The sequence below is a fragment of the Macaca nemestrina genome, chromosome 2 (genome assembly GCF_043159975.1).
Source record: "Macaca nemestrina isolate mMacNem1 chromosome 2, mMacNem.hap1, whole genome shotgun sequence".
NCBI classification, from domain to species: domain Eukaryota; kingdom Metazoa; phylum Chordata; class Mammalia; order Primates; family Cercopithecidae; genus Macaca; species Macaca nemestrina.
The window spans coordinates 95,419,034-95,441,524 of record NC_092126.1 but is presented as its reverse complement, the minus strand read 5'-3'; the positions used below and the strand labels follow the sequence as shown (position 1 = coordinate 95,441,524).

General features: G+C 35.5%; 1 long non-coding RNA gene across 4 annotated transcripts in view; it reads left to right on the top strand.

Annotated features, from left to right (window-relative positions):
- Window positions 1–22,491, top strand: part of LOC105480096 (uncharacterized) — a 121,401-nt gene that overhangs the window by 83,531 nt on the left and 15,379 nt on the right. For 3 of the 4 annotated variants that reach the window (XR_011619929.1, XR_011619930.1, XR_011619931.1), the window contains one exon: window positions 13,853–13,915. The exons of the other annotated variant lie outside the window; for it this stretch is intronic. This is a non-coding gene — a long non-coding RNA (uncharacterized lncRNA). The remainder of the gene's footprint in view (window positions 1–13,852; window positions 13,916–22,491) is intronic. 4 annotated transcript variants of the gene reach the window in all.

Below are 22,491 nucleotides of genomic sequence, written 5' to 3'. Positions count from 1 at the left end.
AGAAAATAACTCAGAAAAGAATTATTGGCATGATGGAAGCAGACAAGGGTCTTGAGGAACTGAGAAGTAATCCTAAAATTTGCTTAGGATGACATAATTACTTATTATCCAGTAAACAGGATTTAACTCCCCTCAATACAGAATTAAATACACAGTGTTTATAAAATCCAAACTCATAGTATTGACATTTTTGCATAAAAATCTGTGCTGGTTATTAATTCAGGCATTTATAGTTTGTTTAAGAAAATTTGGCTTCTTAGAGTAAATGACAGACTTATGATTCAACTTTTAAATGTGGAATTAAGTAATTGGCTTAGATTTGAGGTTTTTAAGTTAAATTTATTTGTTACATTTATATGATTTATTTAAACGTTTTGGAAAAGCTTATTGAGTCAAAAAAGCTATAATTAAAGGAAAATTGAATATATTGAATTAGTAAATATAATTAAGAATATTTTAAGGTATTTAATCCATTTTGTAGGTAGGACAAAATATTAATTTAAGGCCCTTAAAATGTTTGCTAAAATATATTAGGCTTATAAGTTTTATGTGGTAAATGTAAAATCTTAAGGAAGTTTTGATTTTGTAACCATAGTGAATTGAAGATTAATTTTTAAACCAAAGTAAACCACTGAAGAGTAGTAGCTGTGCACAAAAACTACTCTCAAGTACATGAAAATAACTCAAGTTAATGATATTCATTCTTAGAGTAGAAAATTCTGATATATGGAATATCCACTTATCAATAGGCGGGTTTTCAGATATTTTGAATTGCGATGTCTGAGTAGGAGCCAAATTGGTTGGCCTTTTACATATCATTTAACTGCTCTCTCCTGTTCTTTTGATTCTTTGATAATTCCCTGGATGATGACATTTTCCCAAGTAATGAGTGGTGCTGCTGAATATGTGAACTTTTGTAAATTAGGCTTTCCAATACCCACGAGCAAAACATTACACTCTTGTTTGCTCCCTTCTCAGAAGTAGCTGAACAGACTGAGTTTAAAGCTTATCTGAACGAGGAACAAAGCCTGGAAAGTTTTACGGTAAAGGGATGTGTTCAAAAACTTGGGAACTAGTGAAGATGAGGGATTATAATAAAAGTCTGCATATAACCTTAACTACAGTGTTCACTAAGAAAATCATTATAGCAACATAGGTTGGTGTGTTTATAGCTATTTTTTTAAAAAAACAAAAGATTAAAAAAGAAAGGAGAAGGGGAAGTGGATGAGACATTCCTGTGATTGTAAAGCCTAAAACAGTAGACTTCAAAGCTTCTGAAGAAACCATTCTTGTAATCCACTGCTTAATTCTCCCTAAGTAGCGACTGGCAAGGTAGATCGGAATGGCTTAAATATTTACTAGGATTCCCAGTAGGAAACTTAAGCAGATGAAATGACCATTGAAATAAATGGGAGTAAAGCTTTTAATTTCCCCACTATTTTTGGTAAAAAAAAAAAAAAAAAAAAAAATTCTTGTTTTGAAGAGTTAACAAAAATTCTTATGAATACTGATCAAATATTTGCAGGCCCCACTTTAGATAAAATGATCAGTGACATAAGTGGGAGTAACTTTTATTTTCCCACTATTTTTAGTAAACAAAATCCTTGTTTTAAAGAGTTCACAAAAATTCTTAAGAATACTGATCAAGTATTTGCAGGCCCCACTGTGTGCAGGATTCTGCCTGGAGTTTCAGGGACAGAATGAGATGAATGGTATTACAGTTAGAAGCAGCTGGTATTCAGTTGGTCTGTTCCTTGCTCAGCTCTTTGCAGCTACAGCCTTGGTCTAACCTACTTGTTTAGCTCTTCTTAACAAGGACAGGGAGGATCTTTGGAGCCTGCTGTTGTTGACTTGGTGTGAGGCACAAACTGAGCTCCATAGAAGTCTTCTGCCTCTGTTGCGTGGACTGAGCCATACAATCAGCATGGATTTTTCTTCCTGTTGGAGCCTTTCACGGGACTGAACCCCAGCCTGCTAATCTGGGGGCTATTGCTCTGCTCAGCTATTTCTGGCTTCTCCATGAGTCCTGTCTCTCTTACTTTGGCCTCAGATAGTGGATAGGGAGGGGTTGAGGAGAGAGAAGAGGGTATGCATGCTGGGACTATAAGGCTGTAGCCAGCCCAACTTTAGACTAACGCACTGCCTGACACTTTTTTGTTTCAGCCCACACGCATCCAGCACTTGTGAACACCACGGTCTGCCGGGGCCCCAGGTGGCCCTGTCCAGCCCTCTCTATCCCTGCAGTATCCTATCCTTAGCCGTCTTTCTCTTTCCTGTGCCACACAGGCATGGTTCCTCTTCTCATTAGTTAACATTCGTGGGAGTTTTGCCTGATTTGGCTAATATCATGCTAGGCTTGGGAAACTATTTGTGACCAAAAAATATTTAACTAAAAAATATTTATTTTTATTTGCTTTTGAATATTTTCAAATATTGAAAAATAATTTTTAAAAATAAAAAATAATTTTACTTACTTTTAAATAGCATTTTGTAATTTTGTACCGTTCCATTACATACTCCTAATTTTTAGATCATATAAATGATGGTTACCTGATTCTTTGATATTCAAATTTTCATAGAGATAAAACACAGTGAGGAGGGTTTGCAGCAACTGAATTTACCCAACAGGATTTCGCTTATATTTATAAAGATATTAAACATTGTACAACTATGTAATCACTGGTGTTTAATAAGCCAGTGTGTAACCCAGTATATAATACTTGAGGGAATTGAGCAACTTTTAGAAGTTACATCAATTCGATAAAAATGCATTATTCTAATAAGCATGTTACAGAAAGTAAACTATAAAAAGCCAGGATAAATATGAAAAAATAATCAAACAGGCTAGTAATCCAACAAATATAAATCATAAAAATGAGGTATTTTAAATCTATCAGATTGGCAAAGATATGAAATAATGCAAGGGTGTCAATTATAAACTGCCTATATATGCGCTTGTACAACATTTCTGAAGAGTGATTTGGCAACAGATATTAGGAACCTTAAAATATGGATATCCTGGCCAGGCACGGTGCCTCACGCCTGTAATCCCGGCACTCTGGGAGGCCGAGGCGAGCGAATCACCTGAGGTCGGGTATGGGAGACCAGCCTGGCCAACATGGTGAAAACCCGTCTCTACCAAAAATAATACAAAAAAATTAGCAGGGCGTGGTGGTGCGTGTCTGTAATCCCAGATACTCGGGAGACTGAGACATGAGAATCCTTGAACCCAGGAGGCGGAGGTTGCAGTGAGCCGAGATTGCGCCATTGCACTGTAGCCTGGGCAACAGAGTGAGACTCCAGTGGTTCACGCCTGTAATCCCAGCACTTTGGGAGGCCGAGGTGGGCAGATCACGAGGTCAAGAGCTCGGGACCATCCTGGCCAACATAGTGAAACCCCGTCTCTACCAAAAATACCAAAATTAGCCTGGCGTGGTGGCATGCACCTGTAGTCCAGCTACTCTGGAGGCTGAGGCAGGAAAATCGCTTGAACCCAGGAGACAGAGCTTGCAGTGAGCCGAGATCTCACCACTGCACTCTAGCCTGGTGACATTGCGAGACTCCGTCTAAAAAATAAATAAATAAATAAAAGGCGTATCCTTGATGCAACAATTCTACTTCTAGGAATTCATTCTAAGAAATCGTTAAGTATGCATATAAAGGATGTTCACTGTAACATTCTGTATAACGTTAAAAAAAAGTGAGCAACATAAATAGCCCAAAATAGGAGCTTAATTAAATAAATAATAATGCAGTCATTATAAAGGATATTGTAGAAAAACAGTTAATGACATAGGTTGATTTTATATTTTGAATAAAAAAGTCCCAAAACATTATGTCCCATATTATTCTATTTTAATTATGTGTGCATGATATACTCATGAATTAAACACGAGAAGTATATAGGCCAACATATTAATAATGACTGTCACTGAGTGGTTTGATTATAGGATGTTTAATCCTTCTTTTCACTTATTTTTATACTCTAAATCTTCCCATAGCCTTTGTAAATAATAAAGTTTAAAAATCAATAAAAATAGAGAAAAAAGGAATTATACTAATGATTACCTGTGTGATTTAAGGCAGAAGTTCTGAAAATTTTTGGTCTCAGGACCCTTTTACACTCGTAAAAATTATTAAGGATTCCAAAGAGGTTTTATTTATGTAGGTTCCATATATTTATATTTACAGTACTAGAAATTTAAAGTAAGAAATTTTTTTTTTTTTTGAAACGGAGTCTCACTCTGTCGCCCAGGCTGGAGTGCAGTGGCCGGATCTCAGCTCACTGCAAGCTCCGCCTCCCGGGTTTACGCCATTCTCCTGCCTCAGCCTCCCAAGTAGCTGGGACTACAGGCGCCCGCCACCTTGCCCGGCTAGTTTTTTGTATTTTTTAGCAGAGACGGGGTTTCACCGTGTTAGCCAGGATGGTCTCGATCTCCTGACCTTGTGATCCGTAATTTATAAAATGTTTGTTTACTAATTCATTAAAAATAGTAATAAACTAATTACATGTAAACTTTTTTATTTTATTACATTTTATGTTTTTTGAGGAATCTTGCTCTGTCGCCCAGGCTGGAGTGCAGTGCCACAGTCTCGGCTCACTGCAACCTCCACCTTCCGGGTCCAAGCGGTTCTCCTGCCTCAGCTTCCCTAGCAGTGCATGTAACATATTTTTGTAAAAAGTAACTATACTTTTCTAAAACAAAAACATTTAGTCAGAAGGGTTACATTGTTCTACATTTTTGCAAATCTCTTTAATGCCTGACTTCACAGAAAGAAGCTAGATTCTCATATCTGCCCCTGCATTCAATCTCCTGTGGCATGATATACCATGCAGCCTCTGGAAAACTTCACTGTGCATTCATGCCAGAATGAGAATAAAAAGGCAAGTCATATTTTTTATTGTTATGAACATATTATTATTTTGAAAATAACATCTATACAAAAATTGTTTTGACTTCGTGGACCCCCTGAGAGGGTCTCAGAACCTTTGGGGATCACCAGACAGCAGCTTTAAGAATGACCTGTTTAAGGTATTGCAGCTGGGTGGTATGAAGAAATTAATCATCATAAAAAGAGTACACTATCAAATATTTGCTGTGTGCCAAGAACTATGCTGAGAGTTTTAAGTATGTGATTTTGTTTAATCCTGTCCACAATCGTAAGAGCTAATTACCGTGATTACCCCCATTTTGTAAATGAGGAAGCTGAGGCAGAAAGAATCAAGCAACTTAATGACACTCTCCAGGGTGTTTGTCCCCACTGCTGGTTCTTTAGACCACTCCCTACCTACAGTTCTTCTCTGTTCTCATCTCACGCCATCCTGCAAAAAGATGGCCACGTGCTGGACAGCTCTGTATGCTGCCCCACTGCCGTGCTTTACAGTGTCTGGCTGTGCATGCAGGTAGGCTTATTTATCAGAAAGAACCCAATCTCACATGCCATAGAACATAAGAAGGCAACATTTGGAGGATGTTGGAAAACATACTTTTAGAATGTAATGCATTGTCACCTTTTAGATCATAAGATCAATCTCTCTTCTCTTGGCCTCCCTGCTGTCTGCTTTCCTTTTATCCTCCACCCCTCCTGTCGCTTCCCAGTATCCTGGTTGCAGGCATCCTGCCCCTGCTCTTGTGTCAGGCTACGCCAGTGAGAACTGTTCGCGCTACAGAATTTATGCATGGTGGAGAACAGAAGTGAGCTCTTAAGTTTTTCAGAATGGAGCACCCACCACAAAAGCAAACCTCTTGCTTGCTAATTTTAAACCACTTTCCTAAAAGCACGAGCCTAATGTGTTCAAAAGCAAAATTTACGTTAAAATTAACAAAGTTCAAAAGATTATTTTAATATTTGAAATAATTCTTGCCTGCTATACTTTATCTGTCATCTGTATTTCCAAGAAACTTTACTTTTAAATCATCTTTTAAAAATATGCAGTTATTGCTCCTTTTTATGACTGAGAGTATATGGAAAAGTTGGCGATACATCTGCAAAACCTTTCCTGTGCCTATAATAAAACATATGGTTTAGACCTCTGTTCTCTCCCCCTCTACCTCTAGTTTTAGTCACCTAGAAATAAGCTTCTCTATTTGTCCAAATTACCAAGTAATTACCTTCTCTGTTCTCCTCGAAAGCCTGATTTAGTTACAATATATTTATATCTTTTTTTTTTTCCTGAGGATATTAACCTTAGACTTTAGGAAGAATGCTTCTAATCTTCCCCTGCTTATACACACATGCTTTAGGAGGGCAAGAAAAGTGTTTTACTCAGATTTATAACACTTGTGCCTAGAGGGACCTGGCATGTAGTAATATACTCAATAAAAACATGTTGAGTTAACCCTAATAGAAATAATTCTTAAAATTCCTTTCTTCTTTTCTTCCTTCCTTCTTTTCATCATGCAATAAACATTTATTGAATTCCTCTTATGAGCCAGACACCATGTTAAGTAAGTCCCAAGTTTGTAGATATTATCAACTCTGACCTCAAGAAGCATAGAATGAGCAAAATCATCCAGTCGGAGAGGTAGGTAGTGTTCCCACCTTTCAGGTTTTCAAGACAATTTGGGGAGGTTTTATTAAGGTTGTATCCTGAGCACGCATCTCTCTTGTTGCCAAAAAACAAAAAACAAAAAAACAAAAAACAACAACAACAACAAAAAACATGCCACAGAGAGAAACAGTATTTCAGACTGAAACGTCAGTAACTATGCTGATTTATTTTTATTATCAAGAAAATGGTAATAGCAGACCATAAATCTTGAGGATTCCTCAATATTAAAACAAACAACAACAACAAAAAACCAACCCACCAAACAAAATGACTATATAGGACAAAATTATGGGAGAAATAACCTGTAGAAGATATGGCCCAAAACTTGAACAAAAGAGTAGGGTTTCTCAGCACATATAAAATTTACTTTTACATTGCCCTATAGTCTATTAAGTGTGCAATAGCATTATGTCTAAAAAAAAGTACGTACTTTAATTTACAAAGACCTTATTGCTAGAAAAAAAAAGCTAACGATTGTCTGAGCCTTCAGTGAATCACAATCTTTTACTGGTGGCCTAGCTTTCAACCTCTCTCACCTTTTGACATGTCTACCTCGCAGTTTTTTATTTAAAGTGAGAGATGTGCAACCCTTTCTTCACATGAAGATATAGAGGCCATTGGCCTAATTTCAATTTTGTTTTATCTCAGGGAATTGGGAGGGCCAAGAAACGGGAGAGATGGGGGAACCATTAGTTGGTGGAGCTGTCAGAATGCATACAACATTTACCTATTAAGTTCACTGTCTTATAAAAGCATGGTTTGTGGCACTCCAAAACAACTACAGTAGTAACATCAGAGATCCCTGATAACAGATCCACATACTAGACATGATAATGAAAACATCTGAAATATTGCAAGGATTACCAAAAGTGACACAGATACGAAGTGAGTACATACTCTTGGAAAAATGGTGCCAATATATTTGCTCGATGCAGGGTCGCCACCAACTTTCAATTTATAAAAAATGCAGTGTTTGCAAAGCACAACAAAGCAAAACATACTAAAAAGAAGTATGTCTGGACTTATCCCTAGGTAGAAACAATTCCGGGGAAGCCCAAGCTCAGAGTCAGTGATTACAAGGAGAAGGAAGGGTCCGCAGACACACATCAGAATGTGTAATTGGCAGCCCCACTGTTGTGACAGGGCAGTCCCTGCCTCTGGTCTCTCCAACCTATGTATGCTAAAGTAGGCAGTGGCTGAACTGGCCCACAGGCCAAGGTGAGGGGGCTCTGGGGCCAGAGGGGCAGAATATTGCCCAAGGCATTTACTTCTCTCCCCCTAGGAAGGATGTGGAGACTCTATACCAAGACATAAAATATTACCTGACAGTACATTCTATCTTTCCTCCATCATCACTGAGGCTGGTTTAGAGCAAACACAGAAAACAGATAAACAGGAATTTTTAAAGATTAGCCCACATTCTTGGAGTAAGAGAACAAACAGAAGAATAATTTAAAATAAGGACAATTAATATTAGAGAGTTCCAAGGAATTATTGCATCTACCAACAATAAATAATGAGGGATTTTGGAGATTAAATATTTGTTACACAAGATCAATATCCTCAATATACGACGGATTCTTATAAATCAATAAAAAGGCCAATAATATAATAGAAAAGTAGGCAAAAGCAGGAAGATATAAGGGATTCTTAAATATTTGAAAATATACCCAACTTCATTCATACTATGAAAAATGCAAACTAAAAGTACAATTAGATAACACTTTTCATCTATAAGATTAAAAAGTTTGAATGCTTTGATAACACATTGATTTGGTGAGAGAATGAGAAAATAAGCCTCCTAAATGCTACTGGTGAGAGTAAGATCAGTAAAGTCTATATGAAGAGCAGTGAGAGAAGTCAAGCAACACATATCAGGTTATACAGTGGCCTTGACCCAGCAATCATGCATCTGGGAAGTGACCTTACAAATATGTACGTACGTAAATGAAATTTCACTTGTTTATATACAAGGAAATTAATTGCATAATTTTTCGTATTAGCACAATACTGAAAACAATCCAAATATCTATCAATAAGAAACTGGTTGAGTAAATTATAGAACATCCATATAAAGAAAAACTGCGCATTAAGAAGATAGCACAATTCTACATATGGGAATTTATCCTACAGATATTCTTGCACGTAAGTGATTTATTTGAACAGATACACTTGTGAAGTGAGTAAAATAACATATAAAAAAGGTATTTATTGAAGCATCTTTGTAATTGCAAAAAGTTAGACAAAAACCAAATGTTTATTAACAGCAGAATGATTAAATAAACTATTGTACACTCAAATGATGAAGTGCCACACCATTGTAAAAATGACTGTAGAAACTAGATGGGTAAAATATTGAAAGTTCTCTGCAAATATATTGTTATGTGAAAAGGCAAGTATATACAGTTGACCCTTGAACAGCATGAAAGTTAGAGATACCAACTCCTCAAACAGGTGAAAACCACAACTAACTTTTGTGTGTGTGTGTGTGTGTTTAAATTATTTTATTTTTTATTTTCAGCTGGGTGTGGTGGCTCACGCCTGTAATCCCAGCAGTTTGAGAGGCCAAGGCAGGTGGATCACCTGAGGACAGGAGTTTGAGACCAGGCTGGCCAACATGGCAAAACCTCATCTTTACTAAAAATACAAAAAAAAAAAAAAAAATTAGCTGGACGTGGTGGTACGTGCTATAATCCCAGCTACTTGGGAGACTGAAGCAGGAGAATTGCTTGAATCCGGGATGCAGAGGTTGCAGTGAGCCAAGATTGTGACATTGTACTCCAGCCTAGGTGAAGGAGTGAGACATTGTCTAAAAAATATATATATATACACACACACACACACACACATACACAAAGTGAGAGTTTGTCCAAAAAAATTATATATATATATATATTCAGTTCAGGGATACATGTGCAAGTTTGTTATATAGGTAAATTATGTGTAGTGGGAGTTTGTTGTACAGATTATTTTATCACCCAGTTAATGTAAATGTCCAATAGGTATTTTTTCCGTCCTCACCCTTCTCCCACTCTCCATCCTCAAGTAGGCCTGTGTCTGTTGTCTCCTTCTTTGTGTTCGTATGTACTCAGTGTTTAGCTCCCACTTGTAAGTGAGAACATGCGATTTTTGATTTTCTGTTCCCCACGTATAACGTTTGGCTCCCCCAAGACTTAACAACTAATGGCGTACTCTTGACCAGAAGCCTTACCAATCCTATCAACAATCAATTAAAACATATATTTTGTATGTTAAATACTGTATCCTTACAAAAAAAAACCAGAGAAAAAAATGTTATCAAGAAAATCATCAGGAAGGGAAGACACATTTACATGTACTATAGTCACATTTACTGTATTATATTCATTGATATTGTACTGACATGGCGGGCAACTGTAGTTGCAAACTTCAATCTACAGTTCATATCTGCTGATTTTTTTTTCCTTGCAATATCATGACTTTTGTCTGCTTTTTGGGAGCACTCCCAGCATCACCAGTGGCACTTTGTATGAGTCCCATAGTGTTATTCAAAGTTTACAGTATTGCACTAAATATGACAAATATCTGAGAACTGGGAGAGATCACTTTTTATTGCAATATGCTATTTAGTGGAGAGAGGAACTACTCAAGTGGAGATGATGAGCATCCCACAGCACACAATATTTGAAATAAACACTAATAACTAGTAACTCACCACAATAGCAATGGGAGGTAGCAATGAAATTATAACAGTAGTACAGTATTCACTACAGTTAACTTTATGCAGTTATGATTTAACACTGCATCTTTATATTTGTTCACATTTCTCTGGACTACAAATGGTTCCATGTATGGTCTGTGTTTGTGGATAGAAGTTTTGATAAATTTCAACTTAATAGACCTGTGTACACTTCATGATAGTTAATAATAAAATACATTAGTATCTATGTATATTTTATACATTCACCACTTACCTTTTTCATAATTTTTCACTATTTATAGGCTATGTGATTTGTCTGCAAGTCTCTGAATTGTCACAAATTTTTAAAAAACTTTCTTAGATATTTACTGAAACAAATTTGCACGTTTAAGTGAACCCACACAGTTCTAATCTATGTTGTTCAAAGAGCAACTATATTATATTATCTTTTGTGAGTAAGGAGGAGGAAAACATGTACATTTTTATTGTACTTGTACAGAAAAGCTCTGGGACAATAGAAAAATGCAAGAAAATGAAAATAGCGATTTCCTAGTTTGACGCTGGAAAGTGGGCAAACAGAGAGTAGAAGCTAGAGTTTTCACTGCGTGTCTTAATTTTTTTAAAAAAAGACATATGGATGTCTTACTTCTTTAATAAATATATTTCCTTTTAAAACAGTTTTTTTTTTTAAAAAAAGCAAAAGACAATCAGACCAAAAAAGGGGTTTCCTATGTTTATATTAAAAGATGCCCAAAATATATTGCTGAGAACAAAAGCAAAATATATACATAAAACACAAAACACACAGAACAGTGTATAGAATATGATACCATTGTCTTAAAAAAAAAAAAAGCTTGACTACAAGGCTATAAATGCACAAACTATCTCTGTGAGAACACACAAGAAATATTTACTAGTAGTCACCTCTGGGGAAGTGAGCTGAAAGGCTAGGGGACAGAGATGGAAGAGAGACAGATTTGATTGTATTCCTCTTTGTACCTTTTAATTTTTTTCTTATGTGGTGTATTATCAATTTAAAAAATAATTTTTCAAAATTGAGGACACAATAAAAAACTTAATGATCCTAATAGCATCATGAAAGTATGTTAAGGGTTCTCACTTATAATTAAATTTTGCCACTGATAGAAAATACACATTAAGTATATATGTTAGAAGTATAAGGGAAAGGCTGGAAAAGTTGAAATAGAACACATAACCTTTGAACCATGTAGAAAAGCCAGTAGAACAAATCTTTCTATCTCCAAATTAATAAAATAATTCTACAACAGCTTTAATCAATACAACAATATGGAGAAAAATTCAATCTATAACAAAACAAGACAAGCAAAATTTAAATTACTATGGCAAGAAGAAGTTTACACATAAGAAATTATAATAAATGTATTCCTATTACTTTGACTCTCAGTTTGGGTTAAAAAAATCCAACTATATTTTATTGATAACAGATATGCAAAATAAATTACTTAGAAAAATTTAAAAGTCAAGAAATACATACCAGGTTAACACTAATGAAAAATAAAGTTTAAGTATTTTTAAATTAACCTAAGACAAAACAGAAGTCAGGTAAAAAAGCCAAAGTGACAAAGAGGGATATTTCACACTGAGGAAAGGAAAAAAATCTCCAACAATATATAACAGTCATGGACATTTTGTACCTAACTGTATAGCTTTAAAGGAGGTAAATCAAGAACAGCTAAAAATGAAAAGAAAAAAGTCATGAATGTTCCATTACAGTAGCAGACAGTGCCCTAGAAAATAACAGAACAATTAGCTAAAAACAAGAAAGGCTCTAGAGTTTTAAATAACACCGTTAACATGTTTAATGTTTAACTTTGTATCCAAAAAGGAATGAATATACTGTCTTGTGAAACATAAATAGCATAGAAAATTAACCATGTACTGTTGGCCTATGAAGAAAATCTCAATTAATTGCAGAAAGCAGAAATCATATAGACCATATTATCTGATTATAAAGCAATAAAAGGAGAATCTAATTAAGAACAGCCAAAAAATCACCTATTCATTCAGAAAATATAAACTGCTCTTCAAAGTCAATTAAAAGAAAATAGAAGACTTGAACATTTCACTGGGATTGCAGAATTGACTTCATTGCTCTAGTACATTGTGCAGTCAAGACGATTTAAAGCATGTTCAAGACAGCTGTGGTTTCAAAAGCGTACTGCCAAACTTCAGCCTTCGTTGTGGCTGTACACTTGCTGAAAATGTCAGAGAATGAGGCACTGAAAACTTTGTCATATCTGGAATAGTTGTCCCCAAACATTATTTTAAATTAAATTGTTGAAATAATGAGAATGGTTTTTAAAAAGTTTACAGAGATACAAATGTGTCTACATTTACGTTTGGAGGAATTAAAAGTTAAAATATAAGCCTTATTCTTCTATATCCCCCTTCCCAAAGTTAGAGATAAGTGCATATCCATCTTAGGAAATAATTGAATAAAGGTAAATTCTCTAAGTTGATAACAACAACTTACCACATCTTTTCCCTGATAAATGGCACTGCCGCTTAACTGGAATATTCTCCAGAAATGCTAGAACAGGGATTCAGTAAAACAGTTCACCACTGCTTAATGACAATGCTATAGATACATGGCAAAGCTGGACGTCAGAGAAAGAGGCTCATCAGTGGCCAGCACAGCTTTGGGAATCTTAGATCTGGAGGGGACCTTATAGACCTGGTCACTACCACCATCACTAATTTTACCATGAGAAGACTAGAATTTGGGTCTTCCCTTTCCCAGCCAGTATTTCTACTACATTCTGAACAATAAAAGTGAGTCAAGGATCACCTAATAAAAATATTCTGGGCCGGGCGCGGTGGCTCACGCCTGTAATCCCAGCACTTTGGGAGGCGGAGGCGGGCGGATCACGAGGTCAGGAGAAAGAGACCATCCTGGCCAACACGATGAAACTCCGTCTCTACTTAAAAAAATATATAAAAAATTAGCCGGGCGAGGTTGCGGGCGCCTGTAGTCCCAGCTACTCGGGAGGCTGAGGCAGGAGAATGGCGTGAACCCGCGAGGCGGAGCTTGCAGTGAGCCGAGATCGCGCCACTGCACTCCAGCCTGGGCCACAGAGCGAGACTCCGTCTCAAAAAAAAAAAAAAAAAAAAAAAAAAAAAAAAAAAAAAAAAAAAAAATCTGAGATGTTTTATTGCTTAGAGGTATATGTCTTTAAAAGTAAATCAGAAAATAAAATGTATCTATTTCTCAGACAATGCGCACTTTGTGAACTCTGGAAATCAGGAATATTGTATAATTGGCACCTTTCCTGAATTCAACCAGTGAGGGCCAGTTAAAGGGATTCGCCGGTGTTAACTTTTCAAGCAGTAAAGAATTCACGATGTGAAAATGCATATGGCAAGCTAAGGCAAAGAAAGTAGCCTTTCTTTCCTGATACAGCCCCAGGGCTGGGACAGAACATTTGTGATCTCCCTTGCTTATCTGATTACAAAGCATGTAAAAGAAGAGGAACATCTAACTGTAGGGGAAATTTCAGCTACTCAGGGAAGGAGTTGGTAACATAACAGTTGTGAATGAACACATACACTTAAAAAAAATTAAATTTCTTTTTTTAAAGATAGTGAAGTCTTCTTCCCGAGGCACCCTGCCGCATGAGATTGCAAGAAGACACACATAGAAGGTGAATTTTAACTTTATATATATTTTATTGTTGCAATAATACAGACTACAAGAAATTAGCTTATTAAGTAAAATCTACCTTCATTCTTAATTTTACTGTACTTGTTTCTCTCTGAAACCTTCTAATCAGGTCCTCTATGGGACAGCAGAGAATACTAGGAAAGAATTATTTAACAGTTTTCTTTATATTTAAAAACAAATCTTAGGGATTTTTTTTTTTAAAGCTAATGGGAAAGTGGACTTCTGCTAGTTTTAATTTTTTTCTTTTGAAAGAGTTCATTCCGTATAAATTGTTCAACCAATGAAAATTGCTAGACAACAGAAATTCCCATCTTTTTTTCTCTTATTATATCACAAAATGAACTCTTCAACAAATTATGGGTACTTTTGAATGCAATATAGAGACATATTTTCCACAGTATCAAACTAATTAATTAAGATCTTATAGACACAATTTAAAACATTCTACCTTTAGTTCTCATTCTTCTATAAACAAGCACACAGTTATAAAAGTTATATTTTACATTGCTTTCTTTCAAAGTGAATTGGTTTAAGTCAATTTCTACAAAGGTAGGGAGGAGAGAAAAAGTGATATTTTTAAGTAGGCCATTTTAGAATGAAAATTCACAAGACTTGGAGATTAAAGATTTTGGTATTAAATTCTGGTTTGTCCACCATGTATGTAATTTAGATCAAGCTACTTACATCAATTTCCTCAATTAAAAATGGGAGTAATAATACTTAATTCATTAGGTTGTTGTAAGGGTCAGAGGAATCTACTGAACTGAGAGTTTCTTGAAAGTTGGCATCACATTTTGCTCATCTTATTCTTTTTCTTTCTATGTTTATTAATCATTGTTCCTTAGTCAACTCTTCTATAAGGTATGACTAGATTGTTAGGGACTAAAATATTAATTTTGATGTACTTTTCCTCTGAAGTCTTCTAAGCACATCTGTTGTGATTTTACCAGTTTACTGTTTGCCTACTAGACATAATGAAAATTCATATAAACATATGACCTAATATTCAAGTTAGTGACCCTTGCTAGTGAAGACATTCTCAATCTGCATCTATTTTCCAGTTACTTTTCTAACTTCACCTTCTACCACTCTGCTCTGTGCTCGTTCTGCTCCAGACAGATAGGCCTTCCTGGTGTGTCCCTGGGCTATTGCACCTGCTGTCTTGAATACCCTTTTCCTAAATACCCACATGACTTGCCCCTTTAATACCTCCTCTTCAGCGTAGGTCTCGTCAGTGGGGCCTGCTCTTACGCTCTTGCATGCTGTATATCCTATTTGTCCTATTGATGTTTTTCCATAGTATTGTTACTGAAACAAAATTCACATAATTTATTTGTCTTTTGTTTTGTTTGCTTGCTTATTATCTGCCTTCTTTCACTAGAATGAAGCTTTGATAGGCTAGGCGCTTTGTTTTGTTCATGTAGTTGATCCTCAATAAATATTTGCTCAAAGAATGGTTAAATGATTGAACAAATGACTTATTGCACGTAGAGAGGATTTCAAAATACTTCCTTCTATTCTCCTGATCAAGAGAGGACTCACTAACACAGTTCTAGGGCAGAATGTCAATACTTTCATGTTCAGTACCTCTTTCTATTTCTTATTGTTACAGCTGTCTTTCCATTACCTTATAAAGTCTTTGGGAGTTGGTGATCATGTTTATTTATTTCTCTATCATTCTTTGAGCACCAGGCTTGGCACATAGTAGGCTCTCATACATTCATTAAACAAAACGAGACTGCCACGATCTAGCTTTTGTAGTTGTCTAAGGACTGTGATATTAAATTTGATATAGTTTTGCTATATATATATATATATATAAACCATAAAAAGATAGTCATAACAAATATATATACTATATATAGCATAACTATATATATTTATAGATACATAGTATAACTATATATAGCATAACTATATATGGTTATAGATACATAGCATAACTGTGTCAAATTTATATATTACATATAATCTTTTACATATAACTTTAAGATCATTAAAGATTGTTATCTCCACCTTAAAGATTTACTGATGAAATATTATGATATTAGATTCACTGTGCACTAATATAATAGTAAGTTTATCAAAATAACTATGTGGATATTGGTGAGTTGAGACCACAGGATAAATGGAATCAATTGATAATAACCTTTAATGAATCTTTTAAATATATGAAACTATAAAAATTTATATATATATCTCATATATACACATTTGATATATATCACATATTTCTTCAAGGATTAAAAAATTCAGTTGGGTATTTAGAGTGTTTCTTTTCTTGCTCATAGAGATAACTAAATAACATTTAATTTCCCAACTCTCTAGCCCCAGGCATTATTAAGATAGACTTGTAATTCTCCTGCTGAAGAAAAGCTTCTGAATTATGTTAGCATTAAAAAGTCGGTGGGATCTGGGGTTAGCTTTCTTTAAAAGGCAATTCTGGGAGGAAAAAATTTCTGATTAGCCATTTTGAGCCCCACTTTCTGGAGTGAGATTCTGTGAAGTTTTTCAATATTGGGTTCATTTTTGTAAACCTATGCACACTAGCTCTTTCACAGAACGAGAATGATTTTCCTGGATCAAAGATTTGCTTAAAAGTCATTCTTTCATTAATGGTGAAGTGTCGATTTTGTTACAATGAAATTCTAAGAACTCCCTGTAGAAATTAATAGATACATTAAAAAAATCCAATGCATTGTGCTTTCTATATAAAGGCGATGCCTTGGATCCTGCCTAAATGTCTTTGGCACTTTGAGCTGTTTTCCCAACAATACTGTTGGAGCCATATGTGAAAGATGACTGCCTGGGGTTGTGGGTATAGGCTCTGGTCTTCCTAAAGAGTAGATACATGTTTGAATTTAATTGCTAAAAGCTGGATGCATGCCTGGAGACATTCAGGAAAACTGCTTTTTGTTAGTGTGAAATGAATTAGAAATCAGCATGTCTGGGTCTTCCCCCCAAATCTTGCCACTTTCTAGTTATGCCTGTCATTTATCCTCTCTGGATCTCATCTCTATAAAATGTATTTCAGAAATACTGAGATCCTAAACATTTAAACAACCTTAGCGTTTTTTTTTTTTGTTTTCTGAGTTTCCACTGCACTCTATTAATCATATCCATAAATCTCCAACTTTCAATATGCCCTACCTAGAAGATTATAAATAATGGTTTTGTAATGATGAAAGTAATTACCTTAAGAGTATGCACATAATGTCTCATAATTTATATGTCAATTTACTGAAAGTGACCATTTATTTGACTTGTTTACTTTTACTCTAAAGAGTGGCTGGATAATAACCTGTTGGATCACGCAGCAAAGAGCGACTGTAACAGGATCCTCTTCTTGTTGACAGAAGGTCAATGTGGTTTTCTTCACTGTGTTGACTGATATCTCTGTTCTGAGTAATAATTAGGTATCTTTATAACTTTACTTGGTTCACCAGGAATATATATTGTTGACTGAAGCAGCAGAAGTGGAGGCCACACCTGAAGGATGGGGACATTTCCAGTGACATTATCTGGAGTATTAATGATTTTACCATTTGTTCCTCATCATTTGCAGCAATTTTTATTTTTTCCTTAAAAGGAGAATGAGCAAGTCAAAGACCACATTATTTATTCAGTCTTGAATTTTTCTTTCTTTCTAGACAGTCAAGTGAGTTTAGTCTTGAGTCTATGGCCATCTTAGATGGCTTCTGCACAAAGTCTTTGAGTGAATTCAATTTTCAGAAAGACAAAATGTAGTTTGAGGTCTACTTCATGTCTTAAGACAATTGATTCAATTGATCTTCTGGCCCCAATCCACCAATATCCACATAGTTATTTTGGTAAACTTACCCTTATAATAGCGCATAGAGAGCTTAATACCATAGTATCTCATCAGTAAATCTCTAAGGTGGAGATAACAACCTTTAATGATCCATTAAACATTCCCAGTACGAGATGAATCAGGAATGTGATACCAAGCTGCACTCACTCGTGCAAGCCAGAAACCTGGTGATCACCTTGACACCTTTCTCTTCCTTACTCCCTACAGCTAAATAGTCCCCAAGTCCTATTGACTTCACCTCCTACTCATACCCTGAAGTGATTATCTCCATCTCCATGGCAACTATTACTTTCATTATTTGGGTCTTTATTTTGTCTGAACTTGCAGTAGCCATCTAACTAACCCCTGGTCTCTTAGTCTCAATGTCCTTTCAATTAATCTTCCAAACCAAATTAGAAACCAAACTGTCTAAATGCTGTCATGCTGTTTAAAGTCCCTAAATAGATTGTTATTACCACAGAGAATAGTGCCTGGCACCTAATAAGTACTCAATATCTATTCTTTAAATGAAGGAAAGAATAAATTATTTAAGAAAAAGTCCAGGATCCTCAGTATGATCAATAAGGCCCATCTGTATTTTATGAATTCTGCTGATGGCATGCAGGAGGTTTTGTGGTAATTTACCAACAAATATATTTACTTCAGTGGTTATATATTTAATTTATATGACTTGCTATTATTGATTTTCCATATGTATAAATGACATAAAACATACTTCTGAGATAAACGTAGTAGGCTATAACAGCAAGTTTATTTAAAGACAGAACATTAAATAAGGCCTGAAATGGGCGTAAATCCATCACAAAGCCAGCACAATGATCACAGACTGTCCCACTGAGTTGTAATGATTTGCTTACACATTTGTTTCTCCTCTTAGACCATTAGTTCCTCTAGTGAAGTAATAGTCCTTTCACAATGCTGGCCATGAGCTAAAATTAAAATATTTTGGGGGTGAATAAAGTCAGAAATATTCGGTTTGAATGTTGCCCAGATAAGGGCCTGGGTTAATTTTTAATGCTAAGATGGTGTTTAGACAACATGGCAATAACAACGAAGACATCTTTAATACTCAGTATTTGAAATACATCAGTGAGCATTTAGACATGCATTTTGGACATTGGTTCAAAACAAGTTTTTTAAAGGCAATGTCTACATCATATGAACCAAGTTTCAGTAAAAAGTGAAAAATTCAGTCAAGTTTTTGAATGGTCAACTTTATCAGCACCAAACATCCAACTCATAGAAACCATTTAGAAGACTGAATCTTTAACTTACATCATAGCCTTCCTCTGCTTCTCTCTATTTGTGGAAAGCAGGTGTAATTGTTTCTTTACAACTAAAATGTGTCCTCTGAAATAACTATTAGATTAAAAACTAATGCAAGCAATGCACATTAAGTGCTTTTATTTATGGATGTATGACTACCTTTTTCCCTTCTCAAATTCATATAGACTTATGGAGCACAAGAGCTCAAGGGACCTTGGTAATATTCTGACTTTCTCATTCAGTGAATAAAAACACTGGAGCTGAGAGAAGTTAACTAGCCTTGGTCTTAAGGCCAGATTAAGGCAGAGTAGGGACTAGGAGCCAGGTCTCCTGGCATTCAGGCTAGAATGTATCACTCTAGGGAATGCTGCTGGTCTTTCCTTCAGCATTCCTTCCTCTCTGTTCCTGTAACCCCTATGCCTGAACTGACCTCCCTTAAGTGGGTAGTCTTTAAATTGTTTGCATTATTAAATGAACTAAACAAAGGCAGGGATGCACATCCTGAACATTTTTTCCCCTTCATGGTCCATTTTTGTAAACAGATATTCCCCAGAATTTCTTCAGAAGATCGCCATGCTATATGATGGCACGCTACTATAATATTCTCCTAGAGCGGAATTTACCAAAAAGTAGGTATTCCTGGCACTCTTACCCATAGGGGTTGAATCGGCAAATCATTGGAGTAAGAAACAGACCTTTATTGTTAAAAGGGAATCTTAATAGGCAACTCCATCAATTTATGAAAGATGCTAGGAGGAAGCCTAATATAGCTCTTCTTGTTTAGAATATAAGAATTACTTTTTAAAAAGAGCCTCAAGTACGTAATTTAGAAATGCAATTCACTCTCAGATCTGGAAGGAAAAATGCCCACAGGAATATTTTATAGTTTAGGTGAAGACACTTAAAATTAAGTTTTCATAAAGAATTTTGGATGACTTACTTTAATAATAACAATAACAATATCAGTGAAGTTGATACAAGGCCTCAAAGGAGTTTTTGAGATGTGGATGATGGTGTACGTATCGAGAACTGTCCCTAACAAGGTAACTTGGACCATGGTACAGAATTGGGTGCTGCACTGGGGGCCTATTAAGCAGCTGCTCATGGCTTTCTTGGTTTACCCTGCTTTTCCATCTGTTTCACCTGTCTTTATTTCTGAATAATTTATTTTGCCATCTGCATAAATAGAACACCTGTCTGAAGGCTAACTCTTACAACTAAATAATTTAGAGAAAATAAACTCTTTCATCTTTATTGGAATAATGTAATGACTTTCAAGGATAAAGCCCTTAAATAAATAACTCTTGGGGACATTTCTTGTGTTTTAACTATTATACTAACAGTTTAAAAGGTTAATATTTATCTATTTTTTTAAATTAAAATTGCCCACCCCTTATTTTTTTTTTTAAGATATCAGTTATAGCAGCTGCTTTGGCTTTTATATGTTTCCTGCTAGTGTATTTCGTATATCTTTAATTAGAAGAACGATTGTAGTTTGTAGATGGTTATAACTTTTTGGACCTTAACTATAAAATCTGTTCAACTCTTGACCGCCTGTGAGAAAGGGCAATATTTTTATGTTGTAACATGAGTTTTTGTAACTGTTAACTTTGGTAAATGCTTATACCCCTATTAGCAAATAGGCATGGATTTATGTAATAAACATTTCATCCTGGTTGATGTCTGCTTTTGCTGAGATTATCTTGGTAGAGAAATTATTTTAAATGTTTTTTCACTGTGAAAGGACACTCAATTGTGGTACAGATTTGTGAATTGAAGGTAAGCACTTGAGTTGAACTACAGATCCATTTATTACTAATCTTATGAACTCTCAGTCATTGAAACGTCAATGATTACCAGAATGCTAATGAACTTGTATCAAATGTCTATCCGGCTGCTTACTAACTGTATGATCTTGGGTGATTTCCTTCATTTTTCTGAGCCTCGGTTTCCTTATCTGTAAAATGAGGATAATAAGAGTTATCCTTTAAGCTCCAGTGTAAAGTGTAGCATGTATAGCTCCAAGGTATTCGATAAATGGTACCTTTATTTAGTATTTATTCATATTAAAGACTTAAAAGTGGGTAATTCTCAATATCTTGGATAAAGATTTAAACATCTTTTTAAAATTAATAATTTTGAAAATGTTCTAATTTTTTTACACAATTCCTCTTTTTATGTAGAGTATACTGAACATAACTTTAGTTGAAAAATCATGGTCCCCAGTGTAGTTAATGTAAATGGTAACTGTACACTATATGCTATATACTCACTGGGTAGAATAGTTTAGTAATGTTCACAGGCTAGTTAAGGTAGAGGCTACTGTTTATCCTGCTTTTACTGGCGCTGGATAATGTCCTTTTTGAAGTCGTAGATCTGCTTTTCTTTTTTTTTTCAAGATGGAGCCACGTTCTCTCACCCAGGCTAAAGTGCAGTGGTGCGATCTCGGCTCACTGCAACCTCTGCCTCCCGGGTTCAAGCAATTATCCTGCCTCAGTCTCCTGTGTAGTTGGGATTACAGGCACGCGCCGCTACCCCTGGCTAATTTTTGTATTTTTGGTAGAGACGGAGTTTCCCATGTTGGTCAGGCTGGTCTCGAACTCCTGACCTCATGATCTGCCCGCCTCAGCCTCCCAAAGTGCTGAGATTACACCACCACACCCGGCCTGCTTTTCTTAATTTTATATCTTCTCCCTGGCTAACAGCTGTCATTTCTTGCTACAGCTTGTGGGTTTGCTGGTAGCTGTTTCTTGCTCTCATTTTGATTTTCTGCTTGTACTCTGTTGCAGCTTTGGAATACAGATTTCTAAGACACGGTTTTCCATGTATGCGTTTTAGTGTAAGAATTTCGAGACATTTTGCTATTCATTGACTGGTGGCTTTCAATATGCCAGAAATCTGGTTTCTGGACACTCAAATTGTAACTCTAAATTGTCCAAATCTGCTATTCCACAGAAGCACTGACTTGCTTATTATATAAAGACTTGGTTATTACACCAACTAGAAAAGAAACAGAAAATTCTCATTTGTCCAAAATTTAAGCACTTTTATAATTCAAACAACTAGAATAATGCTGACAAAATCACAATCGAGAAAGCAAATTTAAGTTATGTTTGGTATAGTTTTAAATTCTGTCTGAATTTATCATATTCAAATTATTTGGAAAATATTCATCTTCATTATGGAATTCCTACTATGATCCAGGCAATGGGTGACATAATGTAAATACCAAAGGAATAAAAGATGTTTCATGTCTCTAAAGAGGTCAGCCTGGTGCTGACAGGATTGGAGGGAAGGAAGCAGAGACATAAATGAATACACGAAATGAAGTGCAATCTAACTATGCACTATGATACAAGTATGTTCAGAATATAATTGGGGCACAAAGGCAGGAGTGGTCCATTCTGTACTACTGGGCCAAAGGAATTAGGACAATAGATGAAGGGATAGGCTTCCAG